This window comes from Helianthus annuus, chromosome 6, assembly GCF_002127325.2.
Source record: "Helianthus annuus cultivar XRQ/B chromosome 6, HanXRQr2.0-SUNRISE, whole genome shotgun sequence".
In the NCBI taxonomy this organism is placed as follows: Eukaryota; Viridiplantae; Streptophyta; class Magnoliopsida; order Asterales; family Asteraceae; genus Helianthus; species Helianthus annuus.
In genome coordinates this window covers 53,285,820-53,294,137 of record NC_035438.2, presented here as the reverse complement: position 1 = coordinate 53,294,137, position 8,318 = coordinate 53,285,820, and the positions used below count along the sequence as shown (strand labels likewise).

The window sequence follows — 8,318 nt, the reverse complement described above, 5'->3', positions numbered from 1 at the left end:
TTAAAGTCATTAACCAAAATATCTTGGAACATTCTGTTGCAAGATAATGAGCTTATGGTAATCGTGGTCATCTATCCTTTCCGTATAAGTGGTCCAATGACGTGTCGGAGCGTGTACGGATTTTTTTGATATATTTTTTGTACTTTTTTACCCTTTAATCAAGCTTTAAATTTATAAATTACGATATAAAACTATCACTCTCTACAACACGCTAGGGCAAGTGCACCCATCGTTTGCGTAGTATAGTGATGGTAAAATACCGAGGTCGTCCAAGGGCACAAGGGTTTTTAATAACGGAATATCGTCGATGTCTAATCTAACCAAATATAGAGAAAATTTTTGTTTTTGTTTTAAAATAAATAAAACAGATAGACAAAATAGAATCACTTGGACCCGACTCATCATTTATGTATCCTTTGATGATTTCATCGCTTTGGGTTTTTAAGAGATTATCTTAGTTATTATGGCATGTCCCTCTTTTGGAGTCAACGCTACCCTCAGCCATATTGGTCTGCATCAGTAGGGATACAGTCCCGCAAGGCCAGATTATTGGAAGACAATTAAGTAAGTTATTAATGCAAAAAGCGACATATCCCTCTTTTGGAGGCAACACTACCCTCGACCATATTGGTCTGGGTCAGCAGGGATACAGTCCCGCAAGGCTGGTTTAAAGTTTTAATAGTAGTTAATTTATAAGGGATTACAAGTTGTTCTTACTTCCCCTGATTTGCTATCTTCCTCAAAGTAAGTCCTAATAGGCTTGAATCAGGTTTTCGCAGGATATATACACTGAACGAGGCAAGAACTTTACCCAACCACCTTTCTAACCCCTTTCCAGACAGTTAACGCGCTTTATATAGACCGTAAAGACACAAATGAGTGAATCAAAAAACATGAAGAAATGATTAAGTAAAGTTCACCTTCAATATAAAAAACTAGTTATTAAAGTCATTAATACCAACAAAAATAAAAAGTTACCGAAACTAGGAAATCAAAAGTAATACATAAATGATTTTGTCTTCACCAAGTGATGTAAGAGATTAGCCAAGCATGACCTTTGTTTGACAAAAACTCTTACTATCGATCTTGGATCCCGAGACTACACACACACACACTCTAAGGATGGATGATGGATGAAAGTGGTGGATGATGGTGGTATTATGATGGTGGAGTGGTGGCAGGTGTGAGAGAAGTGGTTTGCCAAGGGATGATTTGCAAATGAGCCAAACACCTCCTTTTATACTTGAAAACAGTGGCTTCACACCGTCCCGTGCCTGGTTGTCATTGCCCCGTGTCCTTCCCTTCTCTGTCTTTATTTGATGCTGGTGTCAGCTCTTCTTCACACACGGCCCCGTGTGTCAACGGCACGGCCCCGTGTCTTCTGTACTTGTTGTATGAAACCAGATTTGCGAACCAGAGAGTTGACCACAGCCCGTGCTTAGGGGACACGGCCCCGTGTCACTTGTCGTTTTCTGTTTGTCTTTATTTTCTGGGAATCTTGAATCGGGCACGACCCATGCCCGGATGGCACGGCCCCGTGCTTGGGTTTTGGTCTTGTTATTTTGTCTTTGGGGTGAAGCTTGGAGGGTTGGTATAGTGCGCCAACTTCTTTTCTTCGTATTTATGTTGGTTTTTACCGTTAATTTGTTCATTTTGTCCGTTTAAGCTATTTTAATCCTGAAAATCAAAAGTAAAGAAAGAAATGCACATTTTCCAACATTAGTACTAAAAAGGGTTGTTTTTATACTTCACTTGATATGATTTATATATGGTATTTGTGCATATCAAATACCACCACACTTGAATCTTTGTTTGTACTCAAGAAGAACTCTTATATATTTGCTTACACTACCAAATAGAATGGGTAGAAGAGAAATTTTGGAGTCTTGTGTATCGAGTGTTAGGATTCCAAGTTCGTTATTTATTCGTGTTTTTAATTTATTTACAACCCTAATCATCATGATTTTATTTGGAACTTTAAATAAATATTTATAATCATAACATATATTTAAAATTTTATGAAGCTATATATACATTCACATACCTCACAAATGGTCACTCAACACTCGGCCGAAAATGTATAAGTGAAACGCTCGGTCCTGGTACGGAACTTAATCCTACCATAAGCTTGACAATCAATCAAACCTCCTCCTTTTTGACTTAATCTTCGCAAATATCAAGAGAACTTTGATAGGGTAGGTTTTTGGTTACGGGGTGGAGAGTTTAAATGAGAAGAAATTTTTGTAAGAAGAAAAAAGAAGAAATTTCAACCAATAAGAATGCTTTATTTTTACTTCATTTAATATAAGTATTAATATTACTATAGGGTACATTGGTAAATCTACATAGGTCATTAATTTGTAGTCTTCCTCTTTAATAGCTAACTACATTAAATAATTTGTAACTTATCCTCAAAATATATATTTTTTTCAAAAAAATAAAATAAAATAATTTAAAGTGTAGGATAAATTACGAGTTATGTAGGATAAATTTCAACGTGTAGGATGAATTTCGAAATATGTAGGATAACTTTTGATGTGTGTAGGCAAAAAAAGTTAGTGTGGAGGATAATAGTTTTTATGACTAATTAATTAGTCAAAAATGATAATAAATGAGATAAGTGAAAAACTATTTAATGTTTTACAAAATTACCCTTTGTTCTTTTTCTTCTCAATTAAATTTTCTTCTTAAATGAACATTCCCCTGGTTACGGGTAGGGTAGTTATGTTGAAAGTGGCTAAAAACGTAAAAAGTCGGTTTTCTTTTGAAAATTTTATTTTGTGACTTTATGAACTAAGTGCTTTTTAAACAATAGATTTGCTTATTTATTTCAAGCACTTTAAAGAATAGTTTTTTTTTTTTTTTTTTTTTGATAACCTTAGTCACATATTTTTGCGTTTTTTTCCAAAAGAACCGATTTTTACAAAAACAAAGGGTTGTAAAGATAAGAATATGGTTTTTGGGTGATGGTGTGTTATAGGTTTTAAGATGAAAGGGTTTAGGCTCAAAGTGGTTAACTAGGGGGAATTTTGTATTTTTGTGTTTTTGTGGGGAGTGAGAAATAGAAATAAGGTTGAAATGAAAAAAGGGTTTAAAATCCTAATGCCTCAATCATATACTTACTTGGATTAGTTGGTAAGGACCAGGAATGTATTGTTTTCTCAAGTTCTAGATTTGTAGGAACCGTACGGGCTATTCACACAAGAAATGAAGAATGAACATTTAGTGTAGATGTGATAGTGGATGCTCGTTAAGGCTCAAAACTCACAAGTTTGTGGGAAAGGGTAAAAATGTGAAAATATATATACAATCAAATTTTAAAAATTTGTCATGCCCTTTTTATAAATTTTTCTTGTATGGTTCCTTTTTTTATCACGGCGCTATCGGTTGTAAATATTTATAAAAACTTGAACTTTTTTAGAACTTGATTTCTTAACTTAAACAATAAACAAAACAAAAAAAAATAAAATAAAAAGAAAGTTTTGAAAAATATTTGGGGTGTTTTAGCGTTTCCAAATAGAGTTTTGTGTAAGGCTTATGTTTAGGACAAACAACTTTTCAAGTTATTAAGTCCCCCCCCCACTTAAATTACACATTGTCCTCAATGTGTCCGAAATAGGTTAAATTGATTAAATTTGTAAGATATGTGTTAAAAATAACAAAATTTTCAGAAGGCAGGCACTTGTTACGACCCCCGTGTCAAAAGTGGTAGTACCAATTTTTTCTGGAAAGCAAACACGGGGGCGTGCCCATGGGACACGGCCCCGTGTCAAGGTTACAGAATCAAAAATGTTACAGCAGACATGGGGCACGGGGGCGTGCTTACCTGACATGACCCCATGCTACACTTACAGAATTGAAGATTTTCAGTCGGGAGTCGTCTGTTTTCATGCATGGGGTGCTGGGTCAACGTCCTTTGGCCTTATAACCATCCTCCCGAGTGTATTCTACTCCTACAAAGAGAAAAACTTAATAACAAAAGCATCAACTAAAAGTTACACTAAAATTAAACTACTTGATTGATGGATAGTCCATGGAATGCCTCCACGGTGCGCCACATTTATAAGGGTCCTTGGCTAGACCCAAAGTCGGTCAAATGTTACCCGAGCGGGATGACTCGCATCCCGAGATGCACCGACTAAGGGCCTAGTCGAGGCTTGAGTCTATTGCTTTGAGGTATTTGATCGGGTCCTCCTCCACACGTTGTCCTACTTCAAACTTTATCTCCTTGTCTCCTACCCTTAATGTTAACCTTCCATTACTCATATACACCATGGCCCGTGCGGTGGCAAGGAATGGTCTTCCTAGTATGAGCAGGATTTTGGTGTCTTCCTCCATTTCTAGGATTACAAAGTCGGCCGGGAAAACAAATTCCCCGACCTTAACCAAGAGATTTTCTACGACACCTTGAGGGTATTTTACCGACCTATGGATGCTCATTTTTGTGGGGTGCGGTTTTCCATCTGAGTCAGTTGAACATAGAGGCGGGCATTAAGTTAATGCTAGCCCCTAAGTCAGCAAGCGCGTTACTTACCGGTGATCCTCCAATGGAGCAAGAATTGGTGAATCTTCCGGGATCGGTCTTCTTTTGTGGGAGTTTGTTGAGGAGTACCACCGAGCATTCTTCACCCAAGTTGACTTATTGGATGGATTCAATCTTTCTCTTGTGGGTGAGAAAGTCCCTCATGAACTTGGAGTATTTTGGCATTTGAGTGACGACTTCTACAAAAGGGAGATTGATGTAAAGTTGTTTAAGTAAGATTACGAACTTGGGTAACAACCCTCGGTAAAACCAACCCCCTCATAATATTTCCGACACCCTAGTATATCTTAAAATGTCCCAATATGTCTTTATATACAACCTATATAAGAAAACCGAGCCCGGATATATATAAAATAGTATTTAAAATAAATAAAAGTTTTAATCTAGGGCTGAGGCGGGCCGCGTAGTCCCACCCTAAACCTTACGCGGGCGGTATAAGGGTTAGAACCGGATTCCTTTAATTTTCTTTAGTTTAGACGGGCCGCGTAAGACCCCCTTTTAGTTAACGCGGGCCGCGAGAGATCAAGATAAGTGGCGCAGCCCGGTGATGACATGTGTCATCATCGTGGCTAAGCTAGGCGATGACCCGGATCACCTAAACCCTACCCGGGCTAGTACGCGGGCCACGTAAGCCCCGCTTATCTTTTACGTGGGCCGCGTGAGAGTCGAGATCAGCAACTATATAAAGGAGGCCTCGAGCTTCAATTCAGTTCGTTCAGTTTTCATTTCTCAATCACAATTTCTGAAATATTAGGCATAAGAAGCTGGTATTATACCCCCTAATTAGCGAAGTTCTGCTCCATTGTAAGTATTATAACCCCAGTTTCGTAATAGATACGCTGCCCGATTGATTTAGGGTTCCGTAACTACTGTCGTGGTTCTGCCCGACGTAGTTGTTGGAATGCCGTCTCGGGGAGGGTATCATTAATATTTTCAAAGGGTTATAATACTAACCTATGTACATTTGTATAAATTTCCCAAGAAACCCTTACGCGAAGTCTAAGATAGCAATGTGAGTTTATCCTCTTTTTGTTAACCTTTTTGGAATATTTTACAAAACCTTAATTATTTTACAATGTGATTAAGCGGTGACTGAGTCTTTGTAGTTCTTCAATTACTGCCGGTATGTTGGGGTTTTGTATACAAAATTTACTACCGCGAGTAGTAAGTCGGGGATGAGAGTACGTTACCATTGGACAATGAGTTAGCCAATGTGTAATATGACCCACAAGTCAGGATTGACAGTACTGAATGAGTAATTGTGTAGAAATAAACAATGTGATCGCTCTCAATACTGTTTTAATTAATAAAATGTTGCTTGATTAAACTGGGATTCACTCACCAGTATTTCCCACTGACAAATGTTTTTAAAACGCGTTTCAGGTAACACAATGTGACAACCAATTAGTAAAAAGCCAGCTGGAGAGCACTGAAGGCTTGGGAAAAATGTGGCTATAAAAGTTACCTAATAAATGATGTTTTAAATTCAATAAAATAGGGTTTATCCCTATAAATGTATTGTAATAAGAAAACTTGGGTTTTTCCATGTAATTATTAATATTAAATAAGGTGGTTTTACTCTGATAAACATTTCCTAACTACGGTCCTGATGTAATTTCCGCTGCCAAATTAACAAGCTGATACCACCAAAACTCTGAGTTCGCGTCCGCCCGTTCCCGGGATAGATAAGGGATCGGGGGTTGCAACACTTGGTGAATTGTTCGTCAGTCTTTTGTCGTAGTAAACGACCGGGGTAAGGGACCGGTGGTGTTTTGGTTGGTTTGTTGTTTTGGGGTTGAGTATTTTCTTGGCTTTTAGCAATGGGTGTGCTTGTGGTTGTGTGGTATTTTTGGGTGATGAAGGTTTATCATCAGGTCCCACCTTCCGGTTTCTTAAGTTGATAACGTTTACTTGGGCTTTTGGGTTTGGTTCAGTATTACTAGGCAAGGCTCCTTGTGGCCTTTCCGAGAAATTTTGGGCTAGTTGGCTTACTTGTTTTTCAATAGTTTGCATGCTAGCCCGTTGGTTCCTAAGTTCGGCATCGGTTTGTAGGAACCTTTTTACGTACCTTTTTTTCGAACTCGGAGAAAAGACGAGTGATTAGATCATCTAGTCTTTCTATTACCCCCCCCCCCGATTCCCTCCAACTAAAGTTGGGATGATTTCGCCACTCGGGAGTGAAAGAGTTACTTGGAGCTCCCGGTGGGCGTGGCCGGTTATTTAGGTAATTTACCACTTCCGTTTGATTTTCTAAAATTTTCAAACAACTCCAGTTTTCATGTGGGCCGCCGCATCCTTCACAATACATAACCGAAGCCGTTTACTTAATTCAAGTTTCTTTATTTTTGAAGTTAAGGCTTCGATTTGGGCTTGCAAAGAAGTGGTTTCATCCACTTTTTGGGCGCCCGGGGCTATGGATTTTGAACCCCTAGGATTCTGCCATTGAAAACTATTTTGGTCAGTTTCTTCAATTTGATTATAAATTTCCTCGGGACGCCGATTCCCACGGAGTCCCTCGAAGCCAGAATCAAGGATTTGCCTTGTGTGTGGTAAGAGTCCATTGTAGAAAATGGACACTTGTTGCCAATGTTCAAGAGCATGATGTGGGCATTTCCTTAATAGCTCCTTGAACTTTTCCCATGTATCGTACAAGGATTCCCCGACGTCTTGAGAGTAGGAGTTAATCTAGGTCATGAGTTTGGCGGTTTTAGCGGGAGGGAAATATTTGTAGAGAAATTTTTGGGCAAGTTCATCCTAAGTTTGCATGCGCCCACTTGGGATGGTGTTTAGCCAAGCTTTTGCTCGATCTTTGAGGGAAAAAGAGAACATATGGAGCCGGATAGTATCGTCGGAGGCTCCGTTCATCCGAAAGGTGTCACATATTTCCAAGCCATGAAAGGTGGCGGAATTTTGGAGCATTTGGATTAGTCGTGGTCGAAGCTCAAAGTTATTAGCATCGACATTAGGAGGGTTAATGGCGGCTCCAAGATTACCGACCTTAGGCCGTAGGTAATCCATTAGAGTATGTGGATCTGCCATGGGGAGGTTTTGGGTTGAGGCTTTTTTCGGTTTTTAGCTTGAAGTCTCTTTATCAAAAAGCGCTCAGGTTCGTCGAATGGCACTTTTATGTCTTGTCGAAGGTGGAGGTCTTGCACCAGATTGTGTTTCCTATGAATTATACAACGTTGCGTAACTTTCTGCAAACGAAAAAAAATATCTGATCAGAAGAGTAGCACGGCCCCGTGCTTATGTAGGCACGGCCCTGTGTTGTCCAGATTTTTTTTTGTTTTTAGGTTCCCAGATACTGGAAGATTGAATGGCCTCATGCTCCTGTAACACGGCCTTGTGTCTTTGTTCCATTAATAAGAAAACAGCTCTTCCTAGATACTGTACGTTTGACACGGCCCTTTGTTGATCAAACACGGCTCCGTGTTATTCCTACAGAAAGTAGAAAAATAGGAGAAAAATTAGAAAAGCATAAAAATGATTAGGCCGTCGATTTTAAACTTTCTTAAAATCCTTGTGTCCCCGGAAACGGCGCTAAAAACTTCACGTGACGGAGCGTGTAGGATTTTTTCATATATTTTTTAGTATCTTTTTACCCTTTAATCAAGCTTTAAATTTATAAAACACGATATAAAACTATCACTCTCTACAACACGCTAGGGAAAGTGCATCTAGCGTTGGCGTAGTATAGTGATGGTAAGATACCGAGGTCGTCTAAGGACAAAAGAGCTTTTAATAACAGAATATCGTCGACGTCTAATCTAACCAA

The 8,318-nt window shown here is 38.8% G+C and overlaps 1 non-coding gene across 1 annotated transcript; it reads left to right on the top strand.

The window, feature by feature from the left end:
• The first annotated feature begins 7,136 nt into the window (after positions 1–7,136).
• On the top strand, positions 7,137–7,243 carry LOC118480047. The gene has a single exon (XR_004861687.1). It is a non-coding gene; the product is annotated as a small nucleolar RNA R71 (small nucleolar RNA).
• Positions 7,244–8,318: the final 1,075 nt, after the last annotated feature.